At 44.4% G+C, this 12536-nt stretch overlaps 1 pseudogene; it reads left to right on the top strand.

Annotated features, from left to right (window-relative positions):
• Positions 1-3454: 3454 nt before the first annotated feature.
• On the top strand, positions 3455-4829 carry LOC148120867 (schlafen family member 2 pseudogene; annotated as a pseudogene).
• Positions 4830-12536: the final 7707 nt, after the last annotated feature.

The following is a 12536-nucleotide window of genomic DNA, read 5'->3' as shown; positions in this document are numbered from 1 at the left end:
TGACTGGGCAGAAACGAAACTTCTTCCTTTTCAGAAACGAAACTGCTCCCTTCTCAGAAACGAAACTTCTCCCTTTTCAGAAACGAAACTGCTCCCTTCTCAGCAGTGCAGGCTGCTTTAGTTCCTGTTTATGATGGTTGTTGTTTTGCTGTAGTATTTTAGAGGGGAAGGAGGCAGACAGGGTCTGGATGTGTGGCCCAGGCTGACTGCGATTCACTGTTCATTTTCTCCATGTCTCAAGCTCACAGTGCCCACATCAGCCTCACAGGGTCAGCACCATGCTAGGCTCCTTGCAGCCTTTTGGGTGGAGATGAAGAACTTTTACAAGGTGTTAGGGAAAATGTGCTCACCTCTGGGCGCCTCAGTCACACCTGTCCCCTCTTTCTGTGATTTTATTACCAACATTCAATTGTGACAGAGTAAGGTATCTGAATGCCATTCTCTTTCTTTCCAAAGGTAGCTGACTAGACACCCTGAACCCCAAGTTCCCTTCTGAGAGAATTTCCCCCAGAGACAGTGCTATAATTTGAGAAGGAACTACCTGGTTAATTAGACCCAGGAGTGCCCCTCTTTGTCTGCCAACACTGGGATGTTAGGCACATGCAGTAACTCTCAGCTTTTCAGGTGGGTGCTGGCAGTTCAAACTCAGGTCCTCAAGCTTGCAAAACAAGCCCTTTATCTACAGAGTCACCTCCCCGGCCAGAGACCTTAATGTAACTTCATGCTGAGGCAGAGGATGGGGACCTGGCCAGGTATGGAGGTGCCCTGGAAGATTAGCAGTGCTAGTTTCTTTCCTTGCTGACCCATTTTCACCCAAAGCTCACGAGGCTTATGAAAATCAGGAAATTATGGCCCATGCAAAAGTAGACAACAAATGGTCAGGAACTCCTTCTGAGAGGGACAAGACCCTAAACAGCAGACGAAATCATTCAGATACTTGAGGTGATGTACACTTGCAGAAAATGAGATTGGAACTTTTCCCACAGCACATAATAATATGAACATAAAGCTGAACATTTATTACTTCAAAGAGAGAAAGACAGAAACAGAAAAAGGGAGAAAGGACAGAAAACACATGTGCACACGCCAAGAGAGGAAACAGAAAGAGGCCAAGATGCCGAAGAGAAGTCAAAAGTCGCTGGGAGTGGGCGTGACTTGCCCCTTAAAGGGACCAGAGACCAAAAGGAATAACATTCCCAGATCCTTTTTATAATAAAAAGCAGGTAATATTCCTTAAAAAAAATTGCTGGCGTGCCCCCCGAGCAGCCTGCCCAAGATCCCTGGGCAGCAGGCTCGCAGAGCAGCCACAAGCCAGGCAGAGGCTGCCAGAGCGGTGAAGATTCCCCACAGCGAACGGCAGAGCAGTGGCTCATCCCAGACTGGCTGGTACTGCCATGCAGCCGGCCGGGAGAGTCATCCAAGCGGGTGGGTGAGCAGGCAGTGGATGAAAGGTTTACAAGACATAGTAAATAGACATAAAGCTGAACATTTATTACTTAAAGGAGAGAGAGAGAGACAGAGACAGAGATACAGAGAGACACGTGTGCACATCCCAAGAGAGAGTACAGAAAAGAATATATAATCCAAGATGGCGGGGAGAGGTCAGGGGTCACTGGGAGTGGGCGTGGCTTGTCCCTTAAAGGGACCAGAGACCAAAGGAATAACACATAACAAAAGCAGAATACAAAATGAATTAATCATATCAATGTAAGACCATAAAAAATGTAAGGAATTGAAAAACTACTAAAAGAAGGCTTAGAAGAAAAGTTCTATGACATTGGTTTTGGTAAAGGTCATTGGATGTTGCCTTGAGTGGTTCTACTGTCAACTGGACTGAACCTAGAATTATCTGGGAAAAGTACATCTGATGGAGGAGGGTTAACTGTCTATGTGTTACTTTCATTGGTTAATAAAGAAACTGCCTTAGCCTTTTTGATAGCCCAGCCCTTAGGTGGGTGGAGTAGACAGAACAGAATTGTGGGAGAAAGAAAGCAGAGGCAGTCAGTCGCCATGACTCTCATCTCCGAGACAGCGCAGGTTAGAATCCTCCTGGTAAGCCACCACCTCGTGGTGCTACACCGATTATTAGAAATGGGTTAGATCAATATGTAAGAGTTAGCCAATAAGAGGCTACAGATAATGGGCCAGGCAGTGTTTAAAAGAATACAGTTTCCGTGTAATTATTTTGGGTAAAGCTAGCCGGGCAGGCGGTGGGAAGCGGCCCGCCGTTCATTCTACATACATCAACTGAAGGATCATCAATATCTGATTGGCTGTGGGCACGTGTATAAGATTGTGTTGATAATTGATGTAGGAGGGCCCAGATCACTTTGGGCAGCCCCATTCCCTAGGCAGGGAGACTACAACAACATAAGAAAGCTAGCCGGTCAGCTTCACCCCCATGGTTCCTGGTATATTTCCTAGACTGTGAAGTGAGTTCTTCAGTCAAGGTAATGTTGTGTGGAACAGCAAGCAGGCCTCCTTCAAGTTCCTGCTCTGACATCCCTCAGTGGTGGGTGGTGATGTGGAATTACTTGCAATAAACCAGCTCTATCCCAAAGTTACTTTGGTCCGGATATTTGTCATAGGAACAGAGAGAAAATCAATGCAGATGTTTCCTAAAGCACAATAAAAAAAATTACCAATGTTGAACTGAGATTTTATCAAACTGTAATATTCCTGCAAAACATAGCAGACAATCCACAGAGGGAGAAAAGGTTTACAACACACAGTCTGATAAAGGGTTAATATCCAAGGAGATAATAAACTTAGTCAAAGATAAACAAATAGCCTAATTGCAAAATGGACAGAATGGATACTAATCACAAAACTTTGAGAGATGGGATGGAGAGAGGGCTCAGTGGTGAGGAGCACTGGCTGCTCTTCCAGAACACCAGAATTCAATACCCAGCACCCATATGGAGCTTACAACCACCTGAAACTCCAGTTCCAAGGGATCCGGTGCCCTCTTCTGCCCTAAGGGCTACTGCATGCACATGGTTCCCAGACATAATTTCAGAAAAACCACAAGTAGGCATAAAATAAATAAGTCTAAAAAAAAAATGTGTAACTAAAGCCTTTGTTACACAAAAGGCAAGAACCACACAGATTCCACTAAGGGCTTACTTAGAGAAGTCTGAAGACAATATTTAGGACTGGAAAAGAGATAAGTGAAAATTAAATTAGAATTGAAAATGCAAAGGGCTTAACTATACTTGTAACATCACATCTGAAAACTCAGTAGGCAAATAAGCTCAGCCAATGAATGCAAAAGCTGAAAATAAAATAAAATAAAATATCCATTTCTCCTCCTGCAAAGTGACCAGCGCTGTGAAAAATATGTAGCCAAGGATGGTGCTGTTGGCTTCACAGTACAGAATTTGCTGTCTCCTGTTAGGTCTCATTCTAAAGGCTCTGTCTGTTTTACAGGAAGGAAATTCAGGTTGAAAATGCAAACGCTGCTGGGGACATGGCCATCACCGTTGGTCTGGAAACAGACTATGCTAAGCTGGTTCTAAAGGTGAAAGCAATCACACTTGGGGAGAAGAATAGAAAGAAAATGAAGAACCAGCCCCTCAGAAAACAGGAGAATGAAACCATCTCTCGAGCTGTGTGTGCCCTCCTGAACTCTGGAGGTGGGGTGATCAGGGCTAAAATTGAAAATGAAAATTTTAGCCTCCCCAGGGATGGAGTGGGACGGGATTTGGAAGCCTCTCTTTGTAAATGTCTGCCGTTTGTGGGGAGGCATCTGGACTTCATGGAGCATGGAGGCTACTTTAATATCTTCGTGAAACCATGGAGTCTGGATGTCTTCGGGCTGCCGATTGGCACCCTGAGAACCAATTTGTACATTAGAAACATGTCGTCTTCGATTGAAGTGAATGCTGCTGCTGCTCTCGAGTTCCTCCAAGACCTGGAGGAGGTGGGAGGGAGATCCTGTGTCAGACCAGAGCCGCCTGCAAGCAGAGCCTGCCCTGGAGTAGAAGAAGAGAGCGACCTGGAGGACCTGGCTGCTGCGGTTTTTAACAAGACACAATTTCGGCACCAGGAAGACTTCCCCTTCACCAGATCTACCTATGTTGAAGTTACATTGCTTTCTGTGAAACAGCTGCGAAAATGCGTCAAAGAGCTCATCCCTCGAACTGTGTCCGCGTTTGCAAACACTGACGGGGGATATTTGTTCATTGGTCTGGATGGAAACAATCGGCAAATAATTGGTTTTGAAGCAGAGAAGAGAACACTTGTTTTTCTAGAGAGTGAAATAGAGAAGTGCATCAGACAGCTGCCTGTCACTCACTTCTGTGAGGAGCAGAAGAAGATACAGTACACATGCAAATTCATCCCAGTCCTCAGACAGGGAGCTGTGTGCTCATATGTGTGTGCACTCAGAGTGGAGAGATTCTGCTGTGCTGTGTTCGCTGCAGAGCCTGAGTCCTGGCACGTGGAAGACAAGGGTGTGAAGAGGTTTACCTCAGAGGAATGGGTCAAGAGTCTGATGGATGGCAAGTAAGGCTCTGGAGCCACTGGTGACTTCACGCATGCCCACTGGTCATGTTTTAGCTGAGGCTCTCAAGAAACACTTGGAGTCTTTACCAATGGCATTCTTTGGGCCTGTCACAGCTGAAGGACTTCATGGCTACAAGAGGGCCAAGCCTGCAAGTCCCTGAAGCTGTGTAACTGGAGATGACTCCCCAGCAGACGTCTACTACCAACCAACTATTCCCTGCTGGACTTCAATTGACAGAAGAAAATGCCTTCATAAGATCAGGCTTCAGCCAAGCCTACAGCCATTTGCTTCTCCCTTCCTTCCTTCCCTCCTTCCTTTCCTTTTTTCTTTCTTTCTTCTTTCCTTCCTTCCTTTCTTCCATTCTCTTTTCTTTTCTTTCTTTCCTTTTCTTTTGTTTGACTTTTATTTGATTTTTTGTGAATTGCACCCCAATTCTACTCACCTCCCCATCCCTTCATAAGCATCGTTTGCCTTTTCATCATCCCTTGCAAAAGAAAAAAGAAGCCTAAATAAAGATGAAAACAATAATCTCGCCATGGAAGCTGTGCTGTGTCACTGTGTGTCCACAGTATACCCTTTTTCACAAACATCTTTACTTGAAAATGTTTTTTACAATAAGTTGTTGATCTGGCTCTAGGATTCTGGCCTCTGTCACACTATCAATATTGGACGCTCCCCTGGACCCTTTTCTGATATCCAATTGTTGTCCTGTGTCATGGAGATCCTGCAGCTATGCTTCTACAGTACCAGCCCCTTCCCGTGTTCCAGCAGTTTATGAATAGGTTAGATGCTGGGATGAGCCAACTTAAAACTCTGGGTCTTGGCCTGGGTGGCAACTGAATAGGTCAACCAGCCCACTTCTACACCCGTGCCACCCAGATCAGCTCTCCACACTGCCCCTGTGAGTAGTAGGGCCAGCTCACCTGGGTGTCACAGTTAGTAAGGGGCAGAGCTAGCTTTTAGTCTCTACTACCCAGGAGAGCAGTATAGGACATTTCCTAAACTAGTGATTGATGTAAGAGAGCCCAACCTCTGCATAGGCTCCTCCCTCCAGGTTCCTACACGGTTTGAGTTCTTGTCCAGGCTTCCTTCAAGGCCGATGACACCGTCGAAGTGTAAGGCAAATAAACCATTCCCTCCAATTCCTGCTTTATGGTCATGGAGTCAACGGAGCAATAGAAACCCTAAGACACGTGCTTAGTGTAAAGTCTGTGAGAAATTCTTACTGTAGCCACTGGCAGTGCTCTCAGCGGTGCACGTGAGAAGGGTGGTTTCATGGGGGAGGGGGTTAGGCCATGGGAGGTGGAGGTGTGGGGAAGACTGACAGGAGCAGGTATTTGTTTGTTTGCTTGCTTGCTTGATGAGACAGGGTTTCTCTGTGTATCCCTATCTGTTCTGAAACTCAATCTGTAGACCAGACTTGTAGGTGATAATAATAAATTGACACATACTAGCCCACAATGGAGCATAATAAAAGTCTTTTTATTTAAGGGTAGACTGACAGATCAGCAATCCTAAGCACAAGTCGGGAACAGGAACCAAATCCAGTAGCCAAGGTGCTGTGTACATTTCTACATCTGTTTATATAATACCTGTGGCCATGGTCCAGAGTGTTCTAGGATCTTAATGGCTATTGGCTGAAGGAGTTCCCACAGCATCTTCTCCTTTTGTCTAAATAAGAGAGTTCTAAACACAATACAGGAGTATATACAATAAGAATAGATATAAAGTATAAAAATTGGAATTACATCCAGCATAAACAATATCAAGGAAGAAGCATATGCTAAATGTTTAAATAGTTATCCTATCCTAAGGAGACTAAGTCTTATATTATAAATAACTTAGCTAAATTATGAGAGGAAAGGAACTACGACTATCTAGATTTTAACCCCATCAAAGACCTGAGAAGGAAAACAATATTACTTGAATAAACAGGAACTGCAATCATGCAACTTCCAAATGTGCAATAAATGACAGAGACAACTGGCTACCTGGGCTATCACCCAAAGTCTCATTTGCAAGGTTGAAGCAACCAACTTTGACTAAGGCCTAGAGTAACTGACAGACCATTTTCAGAGGCTGGAAGATTCTCAAAGTCTTGTTACCCTGTCTTGGCAAGGTATGGCAGTGTTTTCTCTTGTAGCCTGCTTGTCCTGTCTGGACACCATGCATTATGTCAGTGATAGAGGCATGGGCAGTTCATTGTCCAAAGGCCAGTTTTGTCAAGAAGAAAACAAGATCCAAGTAGAGTGTCTCTGGTGCGCAACACTCTCTTGGAGATAGATTGGTGCTGCCAGGAGCAATTGCGTCTCACGTCAACAGAACCTTAAGTTATTTAAATACTATATCCTATAGTTCTTTAAAGTGGTTGAAGATTACCTATCTATGTGGAATACAATCTCTACATATATCTAAAGAACCTGATTAGTCTAACTATAAGTATGACAAACACAAATGACTATTGACCTATAATTATTAATACCTATATAGCTTAGAGACTAAGACTTCATATTAGAATATTATACAATATTTATGCAACTGTGCAGAAAATGAAGACAATGACCTCAAAATGTAAACAATGTATAAGTATCTTGGTCAGAGGTAAAAATGTATAGTGCAACATGATAAATATATCCTAAAATTGTATTAGTATACAAAATGTCTTAAGCAGAGGTATAAACATGCATGTATGCAATATGACAAAATAACTTTGCATAGGTATGCAAATATTGTAAACAGAAATAGGAGCATATTCAATATAACAAATATAATTTGAATTTGTATCAATGGGCTCAACCCCACTATCACTCAGAATAGTTGAATCAACATTAAATGTAAAATCAGATAATAGAAATAAAAATCAAAGCCACCTATTATACTTTCTGTTCCTATAGAAATGATCATGTGCCCTTTGGTGTGATAATGGCATGAGGAGAAAGGGTTCAATCATTTTCCAATTGGATTTAAGGTCACATCATCCCCCTTCCCATCTATGCAGGGATTTAATGTCTGATATTGGAAGCCAAGGCAAAGGCCATGCATGGCTGCAGAAGTCCCAGGGACAGGGGCAAAGCACCTGACAGTTGTGAAACAGATGTGATTTGCCTATCACACAGCCTTGTAAATATTGGTCTTCAGGGCCGCTCCTGTCGGTCTCATAAGGACGTGGTCTGCCCTTACAGTGGGCACTGGGCACTGCAGAGACTCACACCTGCTCAGGTCCTGAGGATAAGTGACTCAGTGACAGCACGGAGGACAGTGCTCAGCAAACCCTGCAGACCCTGAGCAGGCTCAGAGCAACCTGCTCCAAGGCTTTGGGTCACAGACAAAAGGGGCGGGAAAAACAAAACTTATCCTCCAAGTTTGATTTAGAGTAAGATTACATTATGATAAAAGAAGAAACATGGTTTTGTTTTGTTTTGTTGTCTTGCGTGGTCCAGTCTGGTCTTGAACTCACAAGTCTGGTCTTGAAGTCACAGAGGAGAAGATAGAACTTGTGATTCTTTTCTCTCAACTTCATAAGTGTTGAGCTTACAGTTGTGTGCCAAGAGGCTTAGTTTTGTGATAATACAATTTAATTGTCATTTTCAACAAAAGAAATAGCAGGGCAATCATAAAATTACTATCTCAGGCTTTCATAGAGAGCAAAAATCTGACTCTAACAGGGTATACGAGCCTTAAGAGGAACAGAAATGGGGAGGGACATCTTTACAAGTAAGTGAGTCTAGTGGGGCTAGAGAGATGGTTCAGTGACTAAAAGCACTTGTTTCTCTTATTAAAAATCCAAGTCAGGTCCCAGCCTCACATGGAGCTCTAAAACTATCTGTAATTTCAGTTCCTTGGGATATGATGTTCTCTCCTGAACTCTGCAGGCACCATGCACATAAGCAGGACAGATATGCCTGCAATAAGAACACTCGATACACATGAAATAAAACCAATGAATCTGAATATTCTTAAATCTAGTTCAGCCTGGCTTGTCAACACATGGGTATAGCACTAAGGAGACAAGACAGTAGAAGTAAAAGTTTGATAAGAGGCGATATAAGGTGTCTGAGCGAGGCTTAAGATAAATCCAACACCTTGTATTAAATAATTAAACATAGTATAGAAGTGTTTGCTGAGAGTGTAACATAGTTGACTTTGGTCTGATCCCTATGAATCACTCCAGCCCCACCAAAGCCAATCAGCCTCTATGACATGTTTACACCTTAGTTCTGCTGCTTCCCTCTGAAGTGCTGCACTGTTTACATTGCTGGTTGCCATGATAGCATCCTGAGGGCAGAGTCCATCACGGCAGGGATGGAGGGGTGGCCAGAAGGCCTCTAGTTATGAGGGATGGAGTGTGAGGAGACAGGTCTACTGTGTGCAAACTGAGGCAGCAGAGAGGAGTGAATGCTGGTTTCCTGTTGTCCTTCCCCAGTTTATTCAGCCCAGGACACCAGGCCATGGGATACAGACCCCATGTCAGGTGTATCTTCCCTCTGAGCTAAACCTCTATAGAGAGTTTCTCACCAACAGAGCAGAGTCGAGTTTCCTAGAAACATCTAAGTGTGATCAGGTTGACACTGGAGATTAGTCATCAGCATATTAATTTCAAGTTAAATTCTTCTTGAACTGGAAGAAGAATTTCCCTTCCTTTGGTTATAGTCTCATGGGTCAGTGTTATAAACTGGTGTGTCGTCTTCACCCACCCTAAAGTGGACGTGGTGCCACTAAAGAGGTGAGCAAGGCTAAACAACATCCTCAGGGTGAAACAGCACATGGACTATGTCCTTAGGAAGTGACATGGCAGGGTACCTGCACCCTTTTCCTTATGTCCCTGTGGCCTTGAGAACACAGAATGACTGGCTGCTGAATAGAGCGCCCCCCCCCCCCGCCCTCAGTGAACCCTGCTCTGCCTCAGTCTTGGTCTTGGACTCCAAAACCACAGGAACTGTGGGAAATGAGTTCTGTCAAGACACTCAGTCTGTGGTATCTCCTTCCTGCGACACATGAACCCTAACACAGGATACAGCACTATGAGTATTCTTCTGACTAAACATTGACAGACACTTTGCTATGTCAGTCTAGATTCAAGGTATATATCAGATGCAAAAAGCATGTTAGCATGTACTAGCCCCAAGTTTAGTAACCTCTATAGCTAAAAAAAAAACAGAAATTATTAAGATTCATAAATTAAATGTTTGTATTTGTGTGTGAAAGAATGTGTATGTGTATCTGTGTGGCTTTCCTTCAAAACAGACTCTAGAATTCCCTTCAGCATACTGCAAATTGTTGGGTTGTGTTAGGGTCTGTTTAAGATTTCCACACCATGGAAAATCATGCTACTAAAATTGTCTGAAGTTTTTGTTAAAACACCTTTCTAGATAAAATTTTTAAAAAATTACCTCCCTTCTATCATTTGAAGGAAAGATGATAATCCTAGATATAAACCCTCTCAGCTGCCTTGGAGTAGAAAATCTGAAAGTAAGTATGTTGCTAACCCCAATGGAAGCACACTAAGGCTTGCTGTGTCAGTACCGTATCGACAACGAGAATCAGATTGTGGGGCTGAAGCGAACCATCCAGGGCTTCCAGAGAACGGCAGTGACAGCCACAGGAGCAGAGTTCTGAGCATCCTGTCATGGGTTTGCATGAGTGGTTCCGTGCAGTTGGCTACCAAGGCCACAGGGGCATGAGGACTGATGGGAAGCCAGAAGAATGTTGATGAATCAGCCTGGCACATTCTGGGCGGTGCCGTCCCTCAGCCCTTCCAGAACCACCTTCTGCTGCTGTTCCATCTGGAGGCACAGGACTGACTTCACTCCGTGTCTCCTGGATGCTTCAGCCCATGTTTAAGATCCATGTATGATCATCCCCTCCAGGCCGGCCAATTTCTACATAGCGTCCAAGACCGCATTCTGGTAAAATTCTGTGGGGTCACTTGGATTTTCTCCTAACCTTCAGACCTGTATTGCCCTCCAGTAAGGGGTGCATTATTAAGGAATAGTCCCTCTGGTAATGTCCCCCCGGGTCTCCCAGGATTCTCCTGTCTGGCCCTGTGTTCTCAGATCTTTTTGATCTCATGAGGTAGCACATCAGATCCTAATCCATGCACGACTGGATGCTGACTTTGGAGCTGGTTGCTCCTGCAGAGAAGCCCAATGACCACAGTGGTGCTGCAGGCTCCCAACAAGCCTAATGTGGCACTGGAGCCAACATCCTGACTGACGCATGTCGGGTGTGACAATCACCCCAGTTGATATCAAAGGCTTTTAGGATGGGGCTTTTGTCTGCTCTGGCAGATGTTTTCCAAGGTAATGAGGTGATGCTTCTGAGCTCTGAGACATGCCTCCTGCTGTTGAACAGACAGATCTGGAGGAGCTGGGTAGCCACGCTTGTTTGTGTTTAAACTATTTTTAGTCAACATATATATCAATGTGCCTCATTATATTTTCACACATACCTGCACTTGTAGTTCACCCACAACCATATACTGTTATCCTTCCCGCTTCCTCTTCTTCCCTCCTGATGGTCACCTTGCCAATCCCACAGTCCCCTGTGGTGTCCATACATATGTGGATACACAGAAATAGATTCTGCACTGCGAGAGAACATGTAACCTTTGTCATTCTTTGGCCTCTCCATCTTCTCGTGTTCCCTTCCTCCCACCTTTAGACACGGTTCTCACTCAATATAAAGTGAAGTTCCATATAGATGAGAAAAGAAACAATATTTGCAGTTCTGGGTCTGAAATATTTTATTCTCCAAAAAGAATTTTTTCTAATACTTTCTGTTTTCCTCCCTGCAAATGACATATTTTAATTTTTATTTAATCTGAATGACATTTTGTAATGTACATATGAGTATACATATCTTACAGATATATATAACATACATCAATAAATATTTGGCAACATGTGAGATGCCAACTGACATTTCAGTGATTCAGGAAAATGATTAATTCTGAAATGTCAAGTGTTGGAAACCTGTCCATCAGGTGCACATGGGCACCTGGACACAAGTTTGCGTTGGTAGATCAAGCTGAGATTCAAGGCCTTGGGCACCATTTCCTTGAGGACCCAGCAGCGCAGGAACATTCCAGTGGTGGAAAGTCCAGAAGACAACAGGATGCAGGCAGCATTGCTGCGGTCACTACAGGTGTGTAGCCAGTGATCCAACCCCAGCCTATGAAATTATCAGTTACTCTACCTACAGGTGTGTAGCCAGTGATCCAACCCCAGCCTATGAAATCATCAGTTACTCTACCTACAGGTGTGTGGGTAGGGGAGGAGCTCAGGGCAGGATGCAGAAGCCTCGGTTCTGCTCCCTTCACCTTCAATTGGGGTGTCCTGGGCAAGGGTGCTCGAGTCACCCACAGGCTCTTTTACCTGCCTGAGACTCCTGGTGGAGAGGCACCCACAGCTGGGGTGTCTGAAGACCCTCTCTCCTGCCCCCTGGCCTCCCCTCTCCTCTCACCTTTGCCTAAGCTCTTGCCTCCTCCACACTCCCTCTATTTTCTTCCTTACCTCTCCCCTCAACTCTAAAGTCTCTCCTTTCTCCCCACTCCTGGTTGGTGGTTCTTAAATGTTGTGAGTCAGAAACTTGTATTACCATAATTACCATAAGACAGGGCACAAAGAAAAAGTGGTAGATGATTCTTGTCTGCCTAGGGTAGTTGTTGGAGACTCCCACAGATTTCCCATCTTCCCAAAAAGCTAGGAGATGCAGCTTCACCCTATGAGCCAGCACCCCACTCTGCCTCCCCTGGCTCACTCTCCCTCTCCATGCTCCTTCCCTGCAAGGCTCTGACAGGTGTTCTTTCCTGTCCCTAGTGTCACCTGCTCTGTCTGAGGGCAGAGACAGCACCTTTACCCTGAGGATTCTGGTGAAGTAGTGAAGGCTGAGTTAGCAAGTCTAGGAGCCCAGTTCTTCAATTTTGACAGGTTCAGTGACAGTCACAGACAGGGATCAAAGAACTTAGAGAGAGTTCTCACACTTCCTGGTTTGACGCTAACCGATGAATCACAGGTTCTCCAAAACTGAA

Source organism: Myodes glareolus, chromosome 9 (assembly GCF_982192425.1).
Source record: "Myodes glareolus chromosome 9, mMyoGla1.1, whole genome shotgun sequence".
In the NCBI taxonomy this organism is placed as follows: domain Eukaryota; kingdom Metazoa; phylum Chordata; class Mammalia; order Rodentia; family Cricetidae; genus Myodes; species Myodes glareolus.
This window is presented reverse-complemented; position numbering and strand designations above follow the sequence as displayed.